The sequence below is a fragment of the Triturus cristatus genome, chromosome 10 (genome assembly GCF_964204655.1).
Source record: "Triturus cristatus chromosome 10, aTriCri1.1, whole genome shotgun sequence".
Classification (NCBI taxonomy): domain Eukaryota; kingdom Metazoa; phylum Chordata; class Amphibia; order Caudata; family Salamandridae; genus Triturus; species Triturus cristatus.
In genome coordinates, this window is record NC_140593.1 from 172,020,093 (window position 1) to 172,046,789 (window position 26,697).

Below are 26,697 nucleotides of genomic sequence, written 5' to 3' on the forward strand. Positions count from 1 at the left end.
GCAGGGGTCTTCCGGGGATCCGGAGTGGATGGTGTTCATGATCTTGATGGTGTCGTCATCATTGATGTTGGTCCAGGAGATCAGGCGGTTGGTGTGGGTGGTGGTCGTGGGAGTAGGGGTCTTAGTGGTTGCCGTGATGGTGGAGGCGTTGAAGCTGTTGTGGATGTCTGTGATCTTGCGATGGAAGAAGGTGGCCAGCGAGTCGCACAGGTCTTGTGAAGGTGGGATGTCATTGGTGTTGGAGCTGGGGTTGGAGAGTTCCTTCACAATGTTGAAGAGCTCTTTGCTGTTGTGTGCGTTGTTGTCTAGGCGGTCTTTGAAGGAGGTCCTTTTGGCAGATCTGATGAGGTGGAGGTGTCTGCGGGTGGCGTTCTGGTGGGTGGTGTAGCTTTCCAGTGTTCGTTCACGGATCCAGGTTTTTTCGAGTTTTTGGCAGGTTCGTTTGGTGGCCTGGAGGTCTTCGGTGAACCAGCTGCCTTTCTTGCTAGTGTGGGTGTTGGAGGGCTTCTTGAGGGGGGCGAGAGTGTTGGCGCAGTTGTTGATCCACTGTTTGAGGTTGCGGGTGGCGGTGTCGGGGTCGGTCGGATCTGTGGGTGGGTTCCGGGTGAGGGAGATGGAACGCTGGTCTTCGGTGACTTTGCTCCAGCAGAGGCGTGGCATTTGTTGGGTGTGGTGGTGCGTGGTGGGTTGCAGCGGTTATCGGTCCAGTGGAGCTCAGTGGTGTGGTTGAAGGAGACATGGGAGCTTGCGGAGAAGATGGGGTCAAAAGTGTGGCCGGCGGAGTGGGTGGGTGTAGTGACGAGTTGTCTGAGTCAGAGGTTGGCGTAGTTGTCGATCAGGGTGTAGGAGTTGGTGTCGTTGTTGTTCTGGAGGTGGAAGTTCAGGTCCCCGAGGAGGATGTAGTACATGGAGGCAAGGGTGTGTGTGCTGACGAGGTCAGTGATGGAGTCGCTGAACTGTGCTCGTGGTCCGGTGGGTCTGTAGATGAGGGTTCCTCTGAGGGTGGTGTTGGGGTTGGTGTAGATCTGGAAGTGCAGGTGTTCGGCGGTGCTGAGGGTGTCGTCGGTGTCAGTTGAGACTTTGAGAGTGTTCCTGTGGATGATGGCGATTCCTCCTCCTACTCCATTGGTGCGGTCCCTGCGGGTGATCTTATAGCCTTCTGGGATGGCTATGGCGATGTCGGGTGCCGAGAAGGGTTTCAGCCAGGTCTCTGTCAGGAAAGCGACGTCTGGGGTGTTGGAGTCCAGTAGGTCCCAGAGTTCCACGGTGGGTTTGCGTGCGGAGCGGGTGTTGATAAGGATGCATCTGAGGCGGTTGGATTCTTTGGTAGGTGGGTTGTTGGGCCGGATGCTGGTGAAGCTGCAGTTCCGGCAGGAGAAGGGTCCTTGGGTTCGCTTCGGGGTGGCCAGGCAGCAGGTGCGTGATCGTCCAGCGTTGAGTGCGTGGACGGTGCTGGAGTTGTAGCAGAGGCGGGCGTCGTGGCATTCGCGGGGGCAAGGGGCCCTGGTGCTGGGCATGGTCCAGGCACGGACGGGTGCAGACAGGCCCGCCTTCGGCGCACCAGCGGCGCGCCCGCTGCGCGCAGTCCCCATATATGGGGAGAAGGGAGGGAGGAGCAGCTGGGAGGCGTGAGGCGGGAGGTAGGGGCAGCGAATGGGCAGACAGCGGGGCAGGGCCGCAGGGGATGCAGCGGTGGGAACGGAAGCGGTGGATGGTGCGGGGGCAAGGGCACAGAATCATGGGCGCACAGGGGACAAAACGGGGCACAGAGCAAGTGGCACAGAGGAAAAACAGGGCACATAGCAAGTGGCACGGAGGAAACAATGGGGCACAGAGCAAGTGGCACAGAGGAAGAAACTGGGTGCAGGAAAAAACGGGGCACAGGAAAAAACGGGGCACAGAACAAGTGGCACAGAGGAAGAAATGGGGCACAGAGCAAGTGGCACAGATGAAAAACGGGGCACAGAACAAGTGGCACAGAGGAAAAAACAGGGCACAGAGCAAGTGGCACAGAGGAAAAACGGGGCACAGGAAAAGACGGGGCACAGGAAAAAATGGGGCACAGAGCAAGTGGCACAGAGGAAGAAACGGGGCACAGGAAAAAACGGGGCACAGAACAAGTGTTGGGCCACTTATCAGGTGGAGTGCTTGGTTCTTATGTGAGAGGGTGCCCCTGCATGAGCAAAGCCCCTCTGCAGGGTTTGGAGCCCCTTCTCTGATGCTGTTTTTAATGCAGCCTGACCATATACTCTTAAGTGTATTATAACATCACCGTAAATGCTAACTTTGGGACGGCTGCACAGAAACATGTCATGTTTGGTGTCAAACGCTTTGGAATCCTACCCCCCCCCCCCCTCTGCCAGTTCTGGTGGCAGGGGTAGAATTCCACCCTTCTAGAGGGAAAGACATGGTAGTAATGGGTTACCCGGTAGAAACTTAACAGAGCACTGGCATCACAAAATGGATGCTGCAGCCACAGACACGGGTCTGGCCTCCTGCTGCTGACCGAAACTCTGGCACCTCCCAGACAGGCTTATGTGTATTGGGGCTGGGTGGGAGCACTCTCTGAGTGCTTTGAAGTTCTGCACTGGGGGCACATTTGGTGTCCCTGTGAATAGTCCAGCTCAAACCAGTTCAGGGGCTTCCAGACCCTGATCTGGTGCAAAACTGGACAAAGAAAATGGGTGTAGCCACCCATCTTTCCAAATCCTCCCATAGGTGGGTTCCCAGAGCTAGTCCAACCCCTTCCTTAGGTATAAGTAAGGAACCTCTGTAACCAGAACTTTAGATATCCCTGGACAAAACTCTGAAGCTGAATCCTGGAACGCCGATGCTCTACTCAAGACTAGAGGACTGAAGAAATCTCCCTTTGGGTCAAGGAGTGACTCCCCTGCTTGGCAGGCACCAACAAAACTTTTTTTCCAGTCTGCATTATCGAAGCTCCTGCCAGACTCCAAATTATTTACAGCCCAGGAAAAGAATTTCCAGACATCTCAGAGGCCGACCCGAGTTCCCAGCAAAGCTGAAACCCGCTGCCCTTGTGAGTAGCGTGGAACTGGAACTCCTGGTCACTGTGCATTTCTGCAAGTCGATTGACTTCTCGACGTCTCTTGAAGTCGTGCTTGGGCTCACTTGTAGCCCCCAATTCGAGCACTGAATCCACCGAAGATTGTTGGACTAGTCACCCCGAGTGACCCATGGGCCACCATTTTGTGTTTCGTCTTGAGGTCCCTTCGCGATCCCTGGTCCGTTGACTGGTGGGTCCCTGAGCGGGTAACTTTGAATTTCCTTGGGCTTCCCTGGTTGCTCCAGACGTGCCCTGACTTCCTACCAAGTGGTGAGTCCCACATACCTTGCTGGTCTGCACCGAAGCATATTTCTTGTTTCTGCATGGGCTGCTGTTGCCAAGGCTTGGTGAGTCCAATCCGGACCCCACCACTGCAGCACTCGACATACTTTGTGGGACAGCTAGAATCCAGCTCCTGGTCATCCTCGATGCCACCTGATCCTTGTGACTGAAGAGTCAAGCTTCACCTTCTTCACCTGAAATCACCCAACATCGGTGGGCATCTGCCTATCTCTTTCCTGGTCACTGGCTAGTGACCCAGACTCTGTCCCCTCTGCTTTCAGTTCTTCTTATCTTCGATCCAGGCTTGGATCTTTTCGGACACTTCACATCTTACCGGCAGCAGCACTTCTTCGCCATCTCCCATTGAAATCGACGACGTGACCCGACACCAAAAGTCACCTATGCACCCGGCTTCCATGGGCGAGGTAACACAAGTACTCCGGTGCTTCCGTGGGTGCTAGCCCTAGAACTTCCGAAGTCCAAAAGGGTTTAGTCCTGACTCAATTCTAAGTGTCCCTAATCTTTAAAAAAATCTAACCGCGACTTTCCCCATAGAAGCTAACGGGAGCTCGCGGCTGTGTTCACACACTGCACACGGCCCCCGTGGGTCCCATGTGTCACTACCTTGGGTGGTTCCTTGGGGTCCCAGCGATTCTACAAGTTCTAGGCCTTGGGTCTAGTTAAGTCGTGGTTGTTATACCACTATTGTAGTATATGGTTTGGCTCTCCCCCAGGGCCTGATGTGATTTGTGCTATTTTACTGTGATATTTGAAGTGTAACTTATGTGTTTTGACCTCTAGTCTCATAAAGAGACTAGGAGGGTATGTTTAGTAATAAATACATATATTTTATATATATATCTGGTGTGGATATCTTTCATTTAGGAACTCAAGAGATTATAGTCTGGTAAAACAAGCTGCTTTACATTCCTTCAAGACTTAACCTGAAGGCTGCTCTCCATAGCTACCACTAGGATAGCTTTCAATAAAGGTTGTCTTTAACCTATAACCAATAAGGGGTTGTTTGGACTGGTACAGGGTGCCCACTATAACTAGTGAGAGGTCAGGTCAATCCACTTTATTCGATTAATTAAAATCATAAAAGTACAAAACACCAAATACATAAGCACACACATTCCTATACAACATTTAGAGTAAATATATTAAACACAACCACATTTGTGTATTTCAGCAGCATCTAAGTAATTTCACAAGGGTAAAATGAAATTTCATTAAAATATAAGATTAATACATTATTTTTTCCTAATCCATACAGTAGCAGCAACAGAACTCGCAATATTAAAAATATTCCTCAGAAAACACTCAGCTTTAGCAAATGAGGTTATTCAGTTCATAAGAATACATTACACTATACTATTTACTTTTGAATTTCTTCCTGATCCTAACAGCAGCAACTAAAAAACAAGCAATATTAAAAGTATCCCACGTGTTACTTAGCATTTGCAATAACTAGTGGACAGCATATACCCGGCCAACTTCTCACATTGGTGGCAGCGGTGGGATTCCAGCTTGCTATTGTTTTACCAGATAATCTCAATTGAGTGACTAATTGAAAACCACTAAAGGTACCCTAGGTACATATAATACAAGTTGTAGAATACAGTAAGTTCTACTGAACTTAGAGTTGTGTGTTAAGGGCTTAGCACACCCTTTCTACAACCCAAGAGAGTTTAGTAGGCCATACTAGAGTAGGTAGCGCAAAACACCACACCACACTAGTAATGTCTTCAAGGCCAGGAACCAGTAGGTCCCTGCCAGAAGCCAATGGGCTTCTAAATTCCCCGTATGATAACCTCCCTTTCATGGAATTGAGAGCATTATGTACAACTAGGAAACTGAAGACAGGCAAAAGTCCAACCACCCAGCATCTTATAGAGGTACTCAGGCTGGATGATCTCAGCAGATCTATAGGATATGAAGGGGTAGGCAGAGTGGGTGGGACAGCACCTGAGGAAAGGCCTAGGAGTGTAACTCCCCATGACCTGACCTCTGAGGCTGGCCAGGCAGATGACAATGATCTGGACCTGGAAAATCCAATTCCCCTAGACAGTGACGGAGAGGACTACAATAGACACCTCTTTGTCCCTCCTGGGAGAGTTGGTGGGCCTAGAAGGTCAAGATCTCCCTCAGTGGAGTCTAACCATTCTAACTAATCTATAGGGACCTCAATCTCCGCTCATAGGAGGGAAACCTCTCAGGAGAGAAGGGAGAGACTGCTGAAGTATGAGGAAGCTCATCTTGAAATCAAAAGGAAGCAGGTAGCCCTAGATAAGGAGTCCATAGAGCTCTACAGAGCTAGAAAAAAGATGGGACTAGAGTCCCATGGTGGCAGCAACATCCCTAGAGATAGGGAGAGGTCTCATGACCATAGTAACCTGAATAAGATTGTCCCTCCCTACCAGAGTGGGGATGACATCCACAAATGGATAACTGCACTGGAAAGTGCCTGTAAAGTACAAAGGGTCCCCCAGGAGCAGTGGGCAGCAATCTTATGGCTCTCCTTTGCAGACAAAGGTAGAGATAAGCTCCTCAATGTTAGAGAGGAAGAGGCAGATGACTACAACAGTCTGAAGAGTGCCTTAATTGATGGGTTTGGCCTAACCACTGAGCAATACAGGTTAAAGTTCAGGGATATCCAAAAGGCACAGAATCAAGACTCGGTAGACTTTGTAGATTGTGCTACTAAGGAACTTTGAGGTTGGTTACTTGGTAGCAAAGTGCATGACTTTCAAGGATTGTACAATTTAATTATGAGGGAGCAGATCCTTAATAATTGTCAGAATCAGCTGTTGCACCAGTACCTGGTAGACTCCGATCTGACCTCTCCCCAAGAATTGGGAAAGAAGGCAGACAAGTGGGTCAGAACCAGGGTGAGGCAGAAGGTACAGAACCAAGGTGGTGAACCCAAGAAGCAAGATCCTAACAACTCTGACAAGGGTGGGGAGAAGGGTAAAGAACAGAAGTCTTCACAAGGCCCCCCAAAACCTTCTTCAGGTGGGGATTCACAGTCTCACAACGGAAAAGGCCAAAAGAAACCTTGGTGCAAAATCTGTAAGCAGAAAACACACTGGACCAGTGTCTGCACCAAGTCCAAAGAATCTACTGCAGCCACCATTGCCCCTAAGGCAACTGTTCCCCCTAGTACAGCTGCAATTGGTGGTGATAAAGTCCAGAATAAGGGTGTAGAAGGGTTGACCCTGGGTTCTGAGATGGACTCTGGCATAGTCAGAGTTCCAACTCAGGCTGTTCTAGTCTATGATGGAGGCATGGATATGTCCTCCTTTGTGAGTCCCAGTAATTTGGGCAAATACAGACAACAGCCTTTAATAAATGGAATAGAGGCTTTGGCATTCAGAGACACAGGAGCAAGTGTCACAATGGTGACAAAAGATCTTGTGGATCCTGGGCAGATTATACTTGGTGAAATGTACCAAGTGACCAATGCTATCAATGTCAGAACAGACCATTCTCTGGCAGTTGTTAACTTCTCCTGGGGAGGGGTAACTGGCCTTAAGAAGGTTGGAGTAAGTGCAGACCTACCAGTACAGTGCTTGCTTGGCAATGATCTAGAAACTTCAGCATGGGCTGAAGCGGAGCTCAGGACACATGCAGAAATGTTAGGGATCGCTGCTCAAGTCCTTGCTATTACTAGGTCACAGGCCAACATGTCTAACACTGGACAGGCCCTGGATTCTGGAATAATGGACCAGGTGCCTCCCAAGAGGAGGAGCAGTAGGGTTAAGGCAGTGCCTTCCCACCTGACTCAGAATGCAGATCAGTCTCCGCAGGGAGATGATCTTGAGCCTGAAGAAGAAACTGTCCCAGAGGAGCTTGAACCTGACCAGGTTGAGCTCTTGGGGACGGGGGCCCTTCCAGGTCTGATCTGAGCCAGGAGCCGAAAACCTACCCCTCTCTTGAACCCCACAGAAAGCAAGCTGCTGATGAGGCTGCTGGGAATGCTAGTGGCAGCCATAAGATTTATTGGAATGATGGACTCCTTTACTCAGAGAGTAGAGACCCCAAGCCTGGTGCATCCAGGAGGTTGGTTATACCTCTGAAGTTTAGGGGCTTCCTATTGACATTAGTCCATGGTAGTCCCCTTGCAGGACACCTGGGCCAGAACAAGATTTGGTAAAGAATTGTCCCTCACTTTCACTGGCCCCACATGTCTGAAGAGACTAAGGAGTTTTGTCACTCCTGTGTGACCTGCCAAGTCAGTGGCAAGGCAGGTGGAACCACAAAGGCCCCCCTGATACCACTTCCTGTGGTGGGGGTTCCCTTTGAGAGGGTTGGGATTGACATTGTTGGTCCCATGGATCCTCAGACAACATCTGGGCACAGGTTTATACTGGTGGACCATGCCACCAGGTACTCAGAAGCAATTCCCCTAAGGACCACTACAGCACCTGTGGTAGCAAGAGCTCTCTTTGGTGTATTCTCAAGAGTAGGCTTTCCTAAGGAGGTAGTATCTGACAGAGCTGCAAACTTTATGTCAAGTTACTTAACTGCTATGTGGAAGGAGTGTGGAGTGAACTACAAGTTCACCACACCCTATCACCCATAATGCAATGGTTTAGTTGAAAGATTCAGCAAAACCTTAAAGGGCATGATCAAAGGGCTCCCAGAGAAGCTTAGGCGGAGATGGGACATTCTTTTGCCCTGCCTTTTATTTGCCTATAGGGAGGTGCCACAAAAGGGGGTTGGTTACAACCCTTTTGATCTTTTGTTTGGCCATCCTGTCGGGGTCCTTTGTGTCTGGTGAAGGAGGGATGGAAGTTACCTCTCAAGCTCCCTAAACAGGACATAGTGGACTATGTACTTGGTCTCCGCTCCAGGATGGCTGAGTACATGAAAAAGGCTACTAAAAATCTTGAGGCTAGCCAGGGATTACAAAAAGCCTGGCATGACCAAAAGGCTGTACTGTTTACCAGCCAGGACAGAAAGTGAGGGTGTTAGAGCCTGTGGCCCCAGCAGCCCTCCGGGACAAATGGATTGCCCCCATACAATTGTTGAACAGAAAGGGGAGGTCACCTACTTGGCAGACATTGGAACCCCTAGGTGTCCCCACAGGGTACTTCATGTCAACAGACTAAAACCATATGTTGACAGGGCAGACATGGGCTTGCTCATGGCTAGTGATGAAGGACAGGAGGAAGAGAGTGACCCACTCCCTGACCTGCTTTCTCAGAACCCTGATGATGGGTCAGTTGATGGCGTAGCCTTGGCAGGCAGCCTCACTGACCAGCACCAAACTCACTGCAGAAAAATTCTCATCCAGTTCAAACATATGTTTTCTCTGACTCCAAGTCATACCACCTGGTGCACTCTTGAAGTGGACACTGGGGACAGTCTGCCTGTAAAGAATAAGATCTACAGGCAACCTGACCATGTCAGGGACTGTATAGGGACAGAAGTCCAAAAGATGTTGGATTTGGGAGTTATTGAACCCTCAGATAGCCCTTGGGCTAGTCCAGTATTCCTGGTACCTAAACCTCACACCAATGATGGCAAGACAGAGATTATGTTTTGTGTGGATTACAGGGGTCTCAATGCAGTCACTAGGACTGATGCCCATCCCATCCCCAGGGCAGATGAGCTAATAGATACTTTGGCCTAAGCCAAGTTTCTAAGCATATTTGACCTGACAGCTGGCTACTGGCAGATTAGACTAGCTGATGATGCAAAGCCAAAGACAGCATTTTCCACCCCTAGTGGGCACTCTCAATTTGTGGTAATGACCTTTGGTGTGAAGAATGCACCCGCCACTTTCCAAAGGTTGGTTAATCAAGTCCTTACAGGCCTGGAAGACTATAGTGCAGCATATCTAGATGATATTGCTGTCTTTTGCTCCACCTGGGAGGATCACCTGGTCCACCTGAGGAATGTTTTGGAGGCCCTGCAAAAAGCAGGCCTAACTTTCAAGGCTACTAAGTGCCAGATGGGGCAGAGTCAGGTTGTATACCTGGGCCACCTTGTAGGTGGAGGCCAGGTTCAACGATTGCAGAGCAAAATCGAGACCACAATGGACTCGGTTGCTCCCACTACCCAGACTCAGGTGAGAGCCTTCTTATGCCTGACTGGGTACTATGGAAGATTTGTCAAGGGGTATGGATCAATAGTGACACCCCTGAATGACTTAACCTCTAAGAAAATGCCCAAAAAGGTTCAGTGGACAGTTAGCTGTCAAAAGGCAATTGATGACATGAAGCAGGCCATGTGCACTGCTCCCATTCTGCAAAGTCCTGACTACTCCAAAAAGTTCATTGTTTAAACAGATGCATCTGAGTTGTGGGTAGGGGCTGTACTGTCACAGTTGAATGATGAAGGTCAGGATCAACCAGTAGCTTTCATAAGCAGAAGGTTGACCCCCAGAGAGAAACGTTGCTCAGCCATTGAGAGGGAGGCCTTTGCTGTGGTTTGGGCTCTGAAGAAGTTGAGGCCATACTTGTTTGGTAATCACTTTATTGTTCAGACATACCATAAGCCCATCTTATGGCTAAAACAGATGAAGGGTGAAAATCCCAAATTGCTCAGGTGGTCCATTTCCCTACAGGGAATGGACTATACAGTGGAACATAGACCTGGGAGTAACCATGCCAATGCAGATGAACTCTCACAATATTTCAGCTTAGAACATGAATACTCAACTGGTATGGTTAGTTTAATGTCCCTGTGTTTGGGGGGTTGTGTAGGAGAGTAGGATCTGCTTCACATGTATACCCCCACTTTTTGCTGGTGTTTCACTGTTTTTTTACCTTAGTCTGGCTGGGACCCTGCTATTCAGGGCCCCAGCCTAGCTGCTTCCTCTCTAAATTGATTGCATGTACTTTAGGTACACCATAGATTGGATCCTGAGGTACCCTTGTGAGTCCCTAGTGTATGGTACACTATGTACCCAGGGCATAGGTACCCCAGAGGCCTACCAGGGGCTGAAGCATGTATTATGCCACCCCTGGAAAGCCACCCAAAATGACACCACAGGTCTGCTACTGCAGCCTGGGTAAGGTGGTGCATGCACCCCTTACTGTGATATAGGTTACCTATATCACTACATATATACACACATATAAACCTATTAGCCACTCCTATGGCAGGCCTTATCAATCCTGAAGGCAGAGTGCTTGGTTCTTATGTGAGAGGGTGCCCCTGTATGAGCAGAGCCCCTCTGCAGCATTCAGAGACTCTTCTCTGATGCTGTTTGTAAAGCAGCCTGACCATATACTCTTAAGTGCATTATAACCTCGCGGTAAATGCCAACTTTGGGATGGCTGTACAGAAACATGTCATGTTTGGTGTCAAACGGTTTGGAATCCTACCACCCCCGCCAGTTCTGGCAGCGGGGGACGAATTCCACCCTTCTAGAGAGAAAGACATGGTAGTACTGGGTTACCCGGTGGAAACTTAACAGAGCCCTCGCATCACAAAATATATGCTGCAGCCACAGACACGGGTCTGGCCTCCTGCTGCTTACCGAAACTCAGGCAGGGGAGGCCTGGAAAATAGGCTTCCTGTCACAGGGAGGTGTAACCACCTCCCAGACAGGCTTATGTGTTTTGAGGCTGGGTGGGAGCACTCTCTGAATGCTTTGAAGTCCTGCACTGGGGGCACATTTGGTGTCCCTGTGCATTGTCCAGCTCAAACCGGTTCAGGGGCTTCCAGCCCCTGCTCTGGCGTAAAACTGGACGAAGGAAGTGGGTGTAGCCACCCCTCTTTCCAAACCCTCCCATAGGTGGGTCCCCAGAGCTAGTCCAACCCCTTCCTTTGGAATAAGTAAGAAACCTCTGTAACCAGAACTTTAGATATCCCTGGACGAAACTCTGAAGCTGAATCCTGGAACTTCGAAGCTCTACTCAAGACTAGAGGACTGAAGAAATCTCCCTTGGGGTCAAGGAGTGACTCCCCTGCTTGGCAGGCACCAACAAAGCAATTTGCTGGTCTGCATTATTGAAGCTCCCGCCAGACTCTGAAGTATTTTCAGCCCAGGAAGAGGATTTCCGGACATCTGAGAGACCGACCCAAGTCCCCAGCAAAGCTGAGACCTGCAGCCCTTGTGAGTTGCATGGAACCAGAGCTCCTGGTCACAGTGCATTTCTGCAAGTACATTGACTTCTCGAAATCTGTTGAAGTTGTGCTTGGGCTCACTTATAGCTCCCACCTCATGCACTGAATCCTCCAAAGATTGTCAGCCTAGTCACCCGAGTGACCCGTGGGCCATCATTTTGTTTTTTGTCTTGAGGTCCCTTTGTGATCCCTGGTACATTGACTGGTGGGTCCCTGAGGGGGTATCTTTGAATTTCCTTGGGCTTCTCTGGTTGCTCCAGACATGCCCCAACTTCCTACCAAGTGGTGAGTCCCACAGACCTTGCTGGTCTGCACCGAAGCATCTTTCTTGTTTCTGCGTGGGTTGCTGTTGCCAAGGCTTGGAGAGTCCAATCCGGACTCTGACGCTGCAGCACTCAACATCCTTTGTGTGGGATAGCTTGAATCCCGCTCCTGGTTGTCTTCAACACCTCCTGGTCCTCGTGGCTGAAGAGTCAAGGTTCATCTTCTTCACCTGAAATCACCCAACATCGGTGGGCATCTGCCTATCGCCTTCCTGGTCACTGGCTAGTGACCCAGACTCTGCCCCCTCTGCTCTCAGGTTCTTCTCATCTTCAATCCAGGCTTGGATCTCTTCGGACACTTCACATCTTCCCGGCAGCAGCACTTCTTCACCAGCTCCCATTGAAATCGACGACGCGACCCGACACCAAAAGACACCTATGCACCCGGCTTCCCTGGGTGAGGTAACACAAGTACTCCGGTGCTCCCTTGGGTGCTAGCCCTAGAACTTCCTAAGTCCAAAAGGGTTTGGTCCTGACTCAATTGTAAGTGTCCCTAATCTTTAAAAAATCTAACCGCGACTTTCCCATTGAAGCTAATGGGAGCTCGCGACTGTGTTCACACACTGCACACAGTCCCTGTGGATCCCCTGTGTCACTACCTTGGGTGGTTCCTTGGGGTCCCAGTGATTCTACAGGCTCTAGGCCTTGTGTCTAGTTAAGTCGTGGTTCCTATACCACTATTTTAGTATATGGTTTGGCTCACCCCTAGGGCCTGACGTGTATTTGTGCTATTTTACTGTAATATTTGAAGTGTAACTTATGTGTTTTGACCTCTAGTCTCATAAAGAGACTAAGAGGGTGTGTTTAGTAATAAATACATATATTTTATATATATACTTGGTGTGGATGTCTTTCATTTAGAAACTCAAGAGATTATAGACTGGTAAAACAAGCTGCTTTACATTCCTTTAAGACTTAGCCTGAAGGCTGCCCTCCATAGCTACCGCCAGGATAGCTTTCAATAAAGGTAGTCTTTAACCTATAACCAATAAGGGGTTGTTTGGACTGGTACAGGGTGCCCACTATAACTAGTGGACAGCATATACCAGGCCAACTTCTCACAGTGAGGAGGTGCATCAGATTATTACGTGGATGATGTCATCAGTGATGTCATCAGTGATGTCATTTGAAATGTCATCAGTGATGTCACTGAGTCTGTCATGAGTGACTCGATATGTGATGTAATCAGCAGTGCATTGCGGGGCGCAAGTTATAGTTAGCTCAACTAACTATAACGGCAGAATTTCTCTGGTTTTGTACAAGAGAAATATCCAACTAACTATTACGTCCCTGAAACCTGTGGTTTTTTTTCAGTGATTTTCTAAGGTTTTTAAATGCTAATTTCTAACTATATCGTCCCTGAAACCTATGTTTTTTTTCAGTGAATTTCTATGGTTTTTTAAATGATAATTTCTTACTATAATGTCCCAGAAACATATGCTTTCTTCAGTGAATTTCAAAGGTTTTTTAAATGCTAATTTCTAACTATGCCTACATAGGTAGGACATGTGCAGAAAGAGGAAGAAAGGCACAGAACGAAGCAAGAGAAGTGCAGAAATAGGCATGAGAGGTGCAGAAAGAGGAAGGAAGGTGCAGAAAGAAGCAAGAGAAATACAGAAAGAGGCAACAGAAGTCCAGAAAGAGGAAGAAAGATGATGAAAGAAGCAAGAGATATGCAGAAAGAACCAACAGAGGTGCAAAAAGAGGCTTTCTTTGACTGTACCTTACAACAGACTCATACAAAGTACCCTAATCAGTAACCCTACACGAAGATGTCTTAAACCTCATTTTTTCTCTTGAAGGTTCACTATTAATCGACTGCTCAGAATGTTAGGCCTACCAAATATAAAACAGCACTCCGAAGCTTATCACTGTTGTAAGTCTGATCAAGTTTATGAAGGTATGCATGTGTGGCTATGATTTTACCTAGTAATATGTTAATTGAAAATAAACATACAAACACTTGAATACCTGTGTTTCAAACATCATACTCTGTAAATTTGTGTAAAAAATGTGTATGCATCTCTTTCTATTCATAATACAGGACACATGGGTGTACATTAGTATGAGGGGCTCTATATGTACATAAGACATGTCTGTCTGTGCATCCAAATGACAGATCAGAAATGAGAATATAGATTTGACCACCTATAGGAGAAGTTACCCACTTTTTAAACTACCATCTTCAGATGCATAACACATGTAAGAATACATATACATGTAGACATATACCTCAGTCACAAGAGCACACAGACCTTTAAACTTGACAACTTGTACTTCCCATTTGAGTACAGAAAGAGGTGAGAGAAGTTCTCAGGCAAAAGAGGTACAGAAAGAGGGAATAGGGGTTCAGAGAGAGGCAAGAGAGGTGCAGAAAGAAGGAAGATTGGTGCAGAAAGAGGCAAGAGGGGTGCAGGAATTTGCAAGAGAGGTGCAGATAGAAGCAAGAGCATTGCAGAATGAACCAACAGAAGTGCAGAAGGAGGCAAGATGGGTGCAGAAATAGGCATGAGAAGTTTAGAAAGAAGCAACAGAGGTGCAGAAGGAGACAAGCAAAATGCAAAAGAGGCAAGAGGGTTGCAGAAACAGGCAAGAGAGGTACAGAAAAATAGAAAAGGGGTGCAGAAAGATGTAATAGAGGTAGAGAAAGAGGGAAGAAGGGTGCAGAAGGAGGCAAGATGAGTGCAGAAAGAAGCAACAGAAGTGCAGAAAGAAGCAAGAGGGGTACAGAAAGAGGCAAGAGAAGTACAGTTAGAAGCAATAGAGGTGTAAAAAGAGGTAAGAAAGGTGCAGGAAGATGGTAGAGATGTATAGAAAGAGGCAAGAGGGTTCAGAAAAAAACAAGAGAGGTACATAAAGAAGCAAGGGATTTGCAGAAAGAAACAAGAGGGGTGCAGAAAGTGGCAAACAAAGTTCAGAAAGAGGCAAGAGAGGTGCATAAAGAGGCAAGAGGAATGCATAATGAAGCAAGAGAGGTGCAGAAAGAAGCAAGAGAAGTGCAGAAAGATGCAACAGAGGTGCAGAAAGAGGCAAGAGGGTTGCAGCAAGAGGCAAGAGAAGTGTAGACAAAAGCAACAGAGGTGCGGAAGGAGGCAAGAGAAGTATAGAAACAGATAAAATAGGTGCAGAAAAAAGCAAGAGCAGTACAGACAGAACCAACAGAGGCACCGAAGGGGGCAAGAGGGGTGCAGAAAGAGGCAAGAGGGGTGCAGAAATTTGTAAGAGAGGTACAGAAAGAAGCAACAGGGGTGCAGAAGGAGACAACAGAACTGCAGAAAGAGGAAAGAGAGTTGCAGAAACAGGCACAAGATGTGAAGAAAAGGGGAACAGGGGTGCAGAAGGAGGTAAGAGAGGTACAGAAAGAGGAATGAGGGGTGCAGAAAGAGGCAAGTGAAGTACTGAAAAAAGCAACAGACATGCAATACGGGGAACAGGGTTGGAGAAAGTGGCAAGGGATGCGGAAAGAAGCAAGAGAGGTGCAGAAGGAAACAAAAGCAGTGCAGAAAGAAGAAAAAAGGAACAGAAAGAGGCAAGAGCGGTGCACAAAGATGGACGAGGGGTGTGAAAGAGGCACGAGTGGTGCAGAAAGGAGCAAGAGGGGCACAGAAAGAAGCAACAGAGGAGCAGAAAGAGGCAACAGGGTTGCAGAAAGAGGGAAGAGGGGTGGAGAAGGAGGCAAGGGGTAGAGAAAGAAGCAAGAAAGCTGTAGAAAGAAACTAAAGAAGTGCAGAAAGAAGAAACAGAGGTGCAGGAAGAGGCAACAGGGGTGCAGAAAGAGAGATGAGGGGTGGAAAAAGAGGCAAGGAGTGTAGAAGGAAGCAAGAGAGCTACAGAAAAAATAGAACAAGTGCACAAAGAAGGAATAGAGGTGCATAAAGAGGCAAGAGGTTTGCAGAAAGAGGCAAAAGGGGTCTACAAAGAAGCGAGAGTTACAAAAAGAAACAATAGAAGTACAGAAAGAAGGAACAGAGGTGCAGAAAGAGGCAAAAGGGGTGAGGAAAGAGGGTGGGGAGGTGTGAAAGAGACATGAGGTGCACAGAAAAAAGCAAGAGGCTGCAGAAAGAAGCAACGGGGTGCAGAAAGAGGGAACCCGGGTGGAGAAGAGTCACGAGAAGTACAGAAACAAGCAACAGAGATGCATAAACGGGTAAGAGGGGTAGAGAAAGAGGCAAAAGGGGTGCAGAAAGAAGCAAGAGAGGCACAGAAAGAAACAAAAGAAGTGCAGAAAGAAGGAACAGAGGTACATAGAGAGGCAAGAAAGGTACAGAAAGAGGAAAACGGGGTGCAGCAAGAAACAAAACAAGTGCAGAAAGAAGGAACAGAGGTGCAGAAAGGGACAAGAGGGGTGCAGAAATAGGCAAAAGGGATGCAGGAAGAAGCGAGAGGTGCAGAAAAAAAACAAAAGAAGTGCAGAAAGAAGGAACAGAGTTGCTGAAAGATGCAATAGGGGTGCAGAAAGAGGGAAGAGAAGTGCAGAAGCAGGCAAGGGGGTTCAGAAAGAAGCAAGAGAGGTACAGATAAAAACAAAAGAAGTACAGAAAGAAGGAACAGAGGTGCTGAAAGATGGAAAAGGGGTGCAGAAAGAGGGAAGAGCAGTGCAGAAGCAAGCAAGGGGGTGCAGAAAGAAGCAAGAGAGGTACAGAAAGAAACAAAAGAAGTACAGAAAGAAGGAACAGAGGTGCAGAAAGAGGCAAGAGGGGTGCAGAAAGAGGGAAGAGGGGTGTGAAAGAAGCACGAGGGGTGTAGAAAGAAGCAAGAGGTATACAGAAAGAAGCAAGAGTTACAGAAAGAAACAAAAGAAGTGCAGAAAGAAGGAACAGAGGTGCAAAAAGTAGCAAGAGGGATGCAGAAAGAGGGTAGAAGGGTGTAGAAATAGGCACAAGTGTTGCAGAAAGAAGGGACAGAGGTGCAGAAAGAAGCAAGAGAACTACAGAAAGAAGCAACAGAGGTGCAGAAAGAGGGATGAGGGATGGAGAAAGAGGCAAGAGAAGTACAGAAAGAAGCAACATGTATGCAAAAAAGGGGAAAGGGTTAGAGAAAGTGGCAAGAGGGGTGCAGAAAGAAGCAAGTGAGATGTAGAAAAAACAAAAGAAGTGCAGAAAGAAGGATCAGAGGTGCAGAAAGAGGCAAGAGGGGTACAAAAAGAGGGAAGAGGGGTGCATAAAGAAGCACAAGTGGTACAGAAAGAAGCAAGAGATGTGCAGAAAGAAACAAAAGAAGTGCAGAAAGAAGGAACAGAGGTGCAGAAAGAGGCAACAGGGGTGAAGAAAGATCAAAGATGGGTGGGGAAAGAGGCAAGGGGTGCAGAAAGTGGCATGCGAGCGGCAGAAAGAAACAAAAGAAGTGCAGAGAGAAGGAACAGAGGTGCAGAAAGAGGCAAGAGGGGTGCAGAAAGAAGCAAGAGGTGAAGAATAAAAACTAAAGAAGTGCAGAAAGAAGGGACAGAGCTGCAGAAAGAGGCAAGAGGGGTGCAGAAAGAAACAAAAGAAGTGCAGAAAGAAGCAACAGAGGTGAAGAAAGAGGCAAGAGGGGTGCATAAAAAGGGAAGAGAAGTGTGATGGAGGCATCAGGGGTACAGAAAGAAGTAAGAGGCATGCAGAAAGAAGCAATAGAGTTGCAGAAAGAAACAAAAGAAGTGCAGAAAGAAGGAACAGAGGTGCAGAAATAGGCAAGAGGGTGCAGAAAGAGGGAAGAGGGGTGCAGAAAGAGGCACAAGGGTTGCAGAAAGACAGGACAGAGGTACAGAAAGAAGCAAGCGAAGTGTAGAAAGAAACAACAGAGGTGCAGAAAGAAGGAGGAGGGATGGAGAAAGTGGCAAGAGGGGTGCAGAAAGAGGCAAGAGAGGTACAGAAAGTAACATAAGTTGCGCAGACAGAAGGAACAGAGGTGCAGAAAGATGCAAGAGGGGTGCAGAAAGAGAGATGAGGTGTGCAGAAAGAAGCAGAAGTGGTGTAGAAAGAAGCAAGAGGAGTGCAGAAAGAAGCAACAGAGGTGCAGAATGAGGCAAGAGGGGTCCAAAAAGAGGGGTGCAGAAAAGGCACGAGGGGGGGCAGAAAAAAGCACAAGATGTGCAGAAAGAAACAAAAGGAGTGCAGAAAGAAGGAACAGATGTGCAGAAAGGGGCAACAGAAGTGCAGAAAGAGGGAAGAGGGTGGAGAAAGAGGCAAGGAGGTGCAGAACAAGGCATTAGAGCTGCAGAAAGAAACAAAAGAAATGCAGAAAGAAGAAACAGAGGTGCAGAAAGAGGTAAGAGGGGTGCAGAAAGAAGCAAAAGGGGGCAGAAAGTAGCCAAAGGGGTGCAAAAGAAGCGAGAGGTGCAGAAAGAAACTAAAGAAGTGCAGAAAGAGCAGAGGTGCAGAAGAGGCAAGAGGGGTGCACAAAGAAGGAAGAGGTGCATAAAAAACAAAACAAGTGCAGAAAGAAGGAACAGCGGTGCAGAAAGAGGCAAGAGGGGTACAGAAAGAAACAAAACAAGTTCAGAAAGAAGCAACAGCGGTGCAGAAAGAGGTAAGAGGAGATGCAGAAAGGGGGAAGTGGGGTGGAGAAAGAGGCAAGAGGGATACAGAAAGAAATGAGAGGTTCAGAAAGAAAGAAGTACAGAAAGAAGGAATATACATGCAGAAAAAGGCAAAAGGGGTGAGGAAAGAGGGAAGAGGGGTGTGAAAGAGGCACGAGGTGCACAGAAAAAGCAAGAGGGCTGCAGAAAGAAGCAACAGGGGTGCAGAAAGAGGGAATTCGGGTGGAAAAAGAGACAAGAGAAAAAGAGAGAAGAGGGATGTGAAAGATGTACCAGGGGTACAGAAAGAAGCCAGATGCATGCAGAAAGAAGCAAGAGAGTACAGAAAGAAACAAAAGAGGTGTAGAAAGAAAGAACAGAGGTGCAGAAAGAGGCAAGAAGGGTGCAGAAAGAGGGACGAGGGGTGCAGAAATAGGCACAAGGGTTGCAGAAAGAATGGACAGAGGTGCAGAAAGAAGCAAGAGAACTGTAGAAAGAAGCAACAGAGGTGCAGAAAGATGGAGGAGGGATGGAGAAAGTGGCAAGAAGGGTGCAGAAAGAGGGATGAGGTGTGCAGAAAGAAGCAGGAGTAAAGCAGAAAGAATCAAGAGCGGTGTATAAAGAAGCATGAGGAGTGCAGAAAGAAGCAACAGATGTGCAGAACGAGGTGAGAGGGGTGCAAAAAGAGGTAACAGAGGGGTGCAGAAAAAGGCACGAGGGGAGCAGAAAGAAGCACAAGACGTGCAGAAAGAAACAAAAGAAGTACAGAAAGAAGGAACAGAGGTGCAGAAAGGGGCAACAGAAGTCCAGAAAGAGGGAAGAGGGCTGAAGAAAGAGGCAAGGGGGTGCAGAACGAGGCAGTAGAGCTGCAGAAAGAAACAAAATAAATGCAGAAAGAAGGAACAGAGGTGCAGACAGAGGCAAGAGAGGTGCAGAAATAGGCAAAAGGGGTACAGAAAGTAGCAAAAGAGGTGCAGAAAGCGAGATGTGCAGAAAAAACAAAAGAAGTGCAGAAAGAGCAGAGGTGCAGAAAGAGACAAGAGGGGTGCACAAAGAAGGAAGAGGGGTGTGAAAGAGGCACCATGAGGGCAGAAAGAAGCACGAGGAGTGCAGACAAATGCAACAAAGGTGCAGAAAGAGGCAAGACGGGTGCAAACAAGGGAAGAGGTGTGCAGAAAGAGGCACGTGGGGTACAGAAAGAGGGAAGAGGGGTGCAGAAAGAGGCAAAAGAGATGCAAAAAGTAGAAGAGATTTGCAGAAAGAGGCAAGAGAAGTGCAGAAAAAGAAAGAAAGAAGCAACAGAAATGCATAAAGAGGCAAGAAAGGAGCAGAAAGAAGCAAGAGTGGCTTGCATACCAATATTACCAATTTAACACGCACATTTAGCAATAAGTAACAGGTGACCATTCTAGGTTTGCAAAGGACCTTCCACCACGCTGTAACACTTGTCGCTGCATTTTTGGTTCCATTTGAGCCGTTTGAGCTAGAAACAGTGCTTTTTTTGCTCAATCTGCAGATTTTGTGGTTAATGCGGAAAATGTATAATTGTGTGAAAGTCGGTGCAGCCAAACAGCCGCATAATTCCAGTGGCCCTGCTAATACTTCAGACTAGGTCCAGAAGTGCTCCTCAGTGATTCTTTCTTTGTCTCATGGAGTTCATAGTTTAGCTTCTATGGAAACGAGGAAGACTAAACCTGAGGATACCACTCCACAACACAGACTATCATACCACATAATTACCCTCCATAACATATAATCCCACTCTACATAATTCATAAACACTATACACTAAATACCACATACTTCCTATCCGCATAATGTCACTGCACAACATACCACATAATTCCACTACACACAACATACATCCACTCCCCACCAAAAATCATTAGTAAAATCTTTTACATTTACAACGTCAATAGCTCTAACTCTTGCAAATGCGAGACCTATTACATTACAAATGCTTCTTTAACTGGTAGTCACATTTGCAGAGTGTTGGAGAAAGGGGGCAGGACCTCCAACCAGCGCTCAGAAATTCAGCTGCGTAGGATTTACAGGAGGTACCAGAAGGGCTTCTTTGCCCCCAAAGTCACTCAGGAGTAAAGCGGACTTCATACCCCAACAAATAGTAGTGTGCCAGGAGGCGCATTTACAGTGGTGGAGAAAGGGGGGCTGGGCCTCCAAAGACCTCTTAGCAATACCACTGTGTGGGACTTACTGGAGGTAACGGGAGGGGTAGTTGGCCCCCAAGGATGTCCTATTTCAGTAAGTTCCACACAGCAGCATTGGTAAGTACTCAGTAGGCCACACCCCCTTTGCCCACCACTCTGCAAACGCGCTCCCTGGCGTGCTCTGGGAAGGGGATTAAAGTCTCCTTTGCTTCTGGGGTACTTAGGGGCCAACTAGCCTACCTGATACCTCCAGTAAGCCTCAGATAGTGGTATTGCTGAGAGGTGGACACAGGCCATGCCCCCTTTCTCTACCACTCTGCAAACATGCTTCCTGGTGCGCTCTTGGTTGGGGGATGAAGTCCCCTTGCCTCCTGAGGGTCCCTGGGGGCCAACTATCCCTCCTGTTATCTCTAGTAAGCCCCACACAGCTGGATTGCTGAGAATGGTCAGAGGCCATGCCCCCTTTTTACACCACTCTGCAAACACGCCTCCTGGCACACTGCTGCTCGGGGATGAAGTCCACTTTAGCCCTGAGGTCCTCAGGACATGAGGACCTCATTGACCCACCAGCAGTGCGCCAAGAGGCATGTTTGCAGAGTGGTATAAAAAGGGGTGCGGCCTCAGACCATCACTCAGCAATCCCACTGTGTGGGGCTTACTGGAGGTACCTGGTGGGCTAGTTAGCCCCCAGGGACCCTCAGGTTTCAAGGGGATTTAATCCCCCAACCCAGAACGTGCCAGGAGGCACCTTTGCATAGGTGTGCAGGGAGGGGGCAGGGGCTCCAGCAAGTTGCCAGGTTTCTTTCTATTTTTTTTATTTTAGGAAGTGGGGCTATGTAGCCCCCCTTCAATTAACCCTTTTCGGCCCCGGGGACCCAATCCCCCAGGGCCTTAGCCATTTAAAAAAAAAAATTAAAAGGTAGAGGGGCACGCACCGTCGCCCTCTCCAGGCCAATTACGGCCCAGGGATCCCATCACCCGGGGCCTGGGAAAACCTTTATTTAATGAAGGGGGGGCCGTGTGGCCCCCCCTTCTCTGGGCCACTTTTAGCCCCGGGGACCCCATCCCCAGGGCCTGCTCAGCCTTTATTATAATAATTCTGGAGGGGGCCACGTTGCCCCCCTCCTGAGGCAAATTTTGGCCCTGGGGATTCCATCCCCCGGTGCCCACATTATCTTTTTTTTTATTATAAAAACGGAAGGGGGTCCCTGTTCCCTGCACAACTATTGATCCCAGGTACCCCATCCCCGGGGCCAGTCCTCATGTTGGGGACCGTGGGAGGAGCCCCAATGCCCCTGTGGTCCCAGCCAGCTCCGTGCCTCCTGCAGGAGCCAGCAGTGCTTTTCGACAAGGGTAGCTGTTAAGGTGCAGGTCTCCTTGTTCAAAAGCAATTCTGCTTCTCTTCATAAAAGCGATAGCAGGTTTTCTGCTCTTGCTTCCATGAAGCGAAGCAAAGTTTGCAATGAGAGGGCGGGACCCATGCTCCCGCCCAGTCATTGTAAACTGCAATGTCCCAGGGTGAGCACACTGGGACATTGCTGGAGCTAGCCCAGTGGGGTGGCGGTTCCCAGGGCCACGGAGGGCTCTTGGAGGGGGGGCCGTGTGGCCCCCTCCCTTCGAGTGCAAAGCCAGAGGGAGGTGGCAGTCCCAGGGGCTGCGGGTGGGCCGGGTGCCCCCGTGTGTAATTATTAAAGCCCCGGGGTCGTGGCGGCCCCCGGGGCTGCGTGGGGGGAGGCATGAGCCCCGCCCATGTGTTTTAATTACAATAAAGCCCCAGGGAAGTGGCGGACCGCGGGGCTGTGGGGGGGCTGCGTGCCCCCCGCATGTATTCAGCATGGCCAATCAAGGTGGCAGTCCCTGGAGCTGCGGGGGCCCCTGCGGGTCCATGCACCATGTTTTATGATTAAATAAACATAGCGTGGGAGACTGCGCTTTGTTTTAAAAAAAGATTTGTTGGGTTTCACGCACCCATCGTGAATTCTGCAGAATTTCTTTCTGACCCCTGTTCTTGATCCTTTTTTTACTGTTTTCTTGTGACTCGGTTTTACCGAGTCACAAGATGGCTCCCAGCACTTCTTGGTTTGGAGTGTTGGCAGCCAATAAGAATAAAACTCGTGCTCGGTAGGGTTTGCGAACCCTCCTCGGCCCTCAGATATCAATATTTTTATTTTTAGAATTTCTCAGGAACAACTGAACGGATTTAAACCATTAAAGGTCGCTTTCTGAACCAAGAGCTACCTTTTTTCCAAATTTGGTGTGATTCCGTTCACCAGTTTGGGCTCTAGCCATGTCTAAAGTTCCTACAGAAATTAACATGGAGAGAACGTATTTTGGGACCCCCCTTTTTTATCGACCCCCCCCTTGGCGAATCGCCCCAAATCTTTCAAGACAGGAGCTGACCGGAGCGCCCCATTGGTTTTGAAAATTTCACGAATGTAGGAGAGTAGGATCTACTTCACATGGGTACCCCCACTTTTTGCTGGTGTTTCACTGTTTTTCGACCTTAGTCTGGCTGTGGCCCTGCTAATCAGGACCACAGCCTAGCTGCTTCCTCTCTAAAATGGTTTCCATGTACATTAGCTACATATCTAATTGGATTCTAGAGTGCCTTATAAGCCCCTAGTATATGGTATACAGATGCGCCGCATTTACAATGCGGTGCGTCGTGGCGCAAGGACAAGCAGATACGTGACGCATCTGCTGGCGTAAGGTTGGCGCAGTGCTGAAGTTGCGTCGCTCCAGCACTGTTCCAACCTTTCCTATCCCTAACATGGTGCGTCAAGCCTTACGCCTGCTTCAAGCAGGCGCAGGGTTTTGACGCATCAGTGTTGGGAAAGTGACTCAGTGAAATCTTATAGATTTCACGGAGTCACTTTTCAGGGGCGTTCCTGCGACAGAACGCCCCCCCTGAGTAGAAACGCCCACATGAAACCTGACGCAGGTTTCATGTGGCACAGGGCTTTACACCGTGACGCATCTCCATAGATGCGTCACAATGTAAATGGGGCGCAACATGGCGCAGGGTTTACGCCGCCGCTGCGTCACAAAAGTGACGCAACGGTGGCGTAAAAGTGGCGCAAGTCTGATATAAATCTGCCCCAAAGTACTTCGAACTCCAGTCTCATAAAGAGACTAGAGGGGTGTGTTTTAACCTAAATACATATATTTTGAATATTTACCTGGTGTGGTTGTCCTATCATTTGATCATTCAAGAGATTATAGACTGGTAACACAAGCTCTTTTACATTCCTTCAAGACTTAGCCTGAAGGATGCTCTCCATAGCTACCACTAGGATAGCTTTGAATAAAGGTTGTCTTTAACTATTCACCATAAGGGGTTGTTTGGACTGATACAAGGTGCCCACTAGAACTAGTGGACAGCATATATCAGGCCACCTTCTCACAGCGAAGATTCATCAAATGACGGCAAAGATATTGGCAAAAGAAAAAACGCTTTTTGAATAGGAACAAGGTCCTATATATATAGGATCCCCCCTCCATCATTAACCTGTAAGGCTCTGGGGATCATCACATCCCTGGGGCCAGAAATACATCATAAAGGGGGAGGGGGCCTTGTGGCCCTCCTCCCTGGCAGTATTCCGACCTGGGGACCACCAGCTCCCCTACTCAGGTCTTCCAAATTGAAAGGAGTGAGGCAGCACTGCCCCCTCCTAGAGCCAATAATGGCCCTAGGGCCGGCTCCCTCTCTCCTGAGGTGCCCACCCTTGGGAGACAGCAGTTTCCTTTCGATTTGAGGGAGCTTTCACAGCTCCTGCCAAGCAAAAGCAAACTACAAGTCCACTACCTGAAAGAGGACTTTTCATCTATTTTCCTGCCCGCTGATACAAATGAAAGGATTGCTCCCACCAGCAAGGAGCAGGATTTTTGGCTACTCCTTGTGTGCGGGAGCAATGCAGCTACCACTTGAGATGAGGAGCTGTCAAGGACCACGGGGGCATTGAGGCTCCCCCTGTAGTCCCAATGTTGCACACTGGGTGCCCAGAGTGGGCTCCAGGCCACCCAGCATGAAGAGGCTGGGCACAGGGGATAGGTCGATGGGGTTAAAAAAATCAGTTTTGGGAAAGGGTCTATGCTGCCCCCATTAGGTTTTTGCCAGGCTCCAGCAGACCGTGTTACTGGGGCCGAAACCAGCCAGAGGAGGAGGGCACATGGCCCCTCTTCCCTCGAGATGAATGCATTGTTGATCTATTGGAACGAATCAGATCTGGGGTGACATTGATGGGTGTTTTTTTTCTCGTCATCTCCTGGTGACAGCAGAGTGCATGGTTCTCTCATTTAATTACCCTGAGTATGCAAATGTTCAGAATCATCTGCAAGAGACACTCGTTTGGCCCTGTCCCATTTTCATTATTAGTATGCAAATGCCTTCACACCATTTCCCACGTTCATGGATAGCTTACCAAAGGACCCCGGAGCATGTTTCCCTGCTGATTTTGGACATGCGTTTTTGATGCTGAGAAAGACGAGGACATCACCACTAAACAAACAAGCACTTACTTCACATAATTATAAGGAAGTACCCATTTGATGGAGATTCACCCCTTTGTAGTCATCATCTTTTGTTGATAAGGAGTCATGTTATCAATTTGTGGATGAAGGTGCTGCAGGAACAGCCACATTGATGAAATCCTTATTGGAGGTGAATTTGTCACTGATCTAATGGATCACCATCCGATCTGTAGTGACTGTGATGAGTGGTTTACTTTCTTTCTTGTCATCTCCTGGTGAGAGCAAAGTCCATAATCCTCCCTTTTAAGTACCCAAAATCCATAGCACCACTCACACACCCACCCACTCATAGATACACACAGGCACATACATACCTACTTACCAAACCACACAGGCACTCACAGACCCTCACAGCTACTCACAGACCCACTCACAGACCCACATATACCCACCCACATACCAAACAGGCACTCACAGACCCAATCACAAACCCATACAGGTGCTCATGGACCCACTCAAAGACCCACACAGGCAATGACATATCTACTCACAGACAGACACAGGCCCTCACTCATCCACTCAATGTCCCACAGACACACCCACACTCATATACCCACTCACACACCCATTAAGACACTCATCACGCCCACTCACAAACCCATATGGACACTCATACATCTACTCACAGACCCAGACAGTCACTCGCACACCCACTCACAGACCCATACAGCCACTCACATACCCACTCACCAACCCATACAGTCAGTCACACTCACACTAACACACCCACCAAAACATTCACACACTCACTCACAGACCTGTACAGCCACTAACACACCCACTCTCAAAGGTGACAGTTTACAGTTATAGAACAAAAAATTAAAATCGTAGAAATTCACTGAAAAAAACTAAAGGTTGCAGGGATGTTATAGTTAGGAAATAACACAGATTTTTTTTTAGAAATTCACTGAAAAAACAAAGGTTAAAGGGACGGTATAGTTAGGGAAAAGAATTTTTAAAAAAGTTAGAAATTCACTGAAAAAAACAAAGGTTACAGGGATATTATAGCTAGGTTCAAATTTCACTTGTACAAAACCAGTGAAATTCAGCTGTTATAGTTACCTGAGGTAACTATAGTTTACGACCCAGCAATGCACTGCTTATGACCTCGTATATTATATCACTCATGACATGGTCAATGACATCAATGATGATATCACTGATGACATCTCAAATTACATCATTGATGACATCACTGATGACATCATCCACCGAGCCACTCACACACCCACTCACAACCCTATACAAACTCACATGCACCCACTCCCGCACACCTACTCACAAACCTATGTACAGACCCATTAAAGTACTCACATACCCACTCACTGATTCATTTAGCCACTCACACACTCAGTTGCTTATTCGGCCCCTCACACAACCACTAACTTACCAATACATCCACTCATGCACCCACTCAACAATGCAGCCACTCACACATCCGGTCAAACAGACATACATATGCTAACAAACTCATTCATATACCCATACAGCCACTTACACATTGATATAGTCACTCATGCAGCTGCTCACACACATTGTCTGATCATTTTCTGCTCACTTCTGACCTTTATTTTGCATCTTTCTGCTTGTGGCTGATCTTTATTCTGCCTCTTTCTGCTCGTTTCTCACCTTTATTTTAGTGTGCCTCTTTCTGCTTGTTTCTCACCTTCACTAGATCTTTGTCAGACCTTAATCAGATCTTTATTTTGCCTCGTTTTGCTCGGTGTTGCCCTTTATTTTACCTATTTT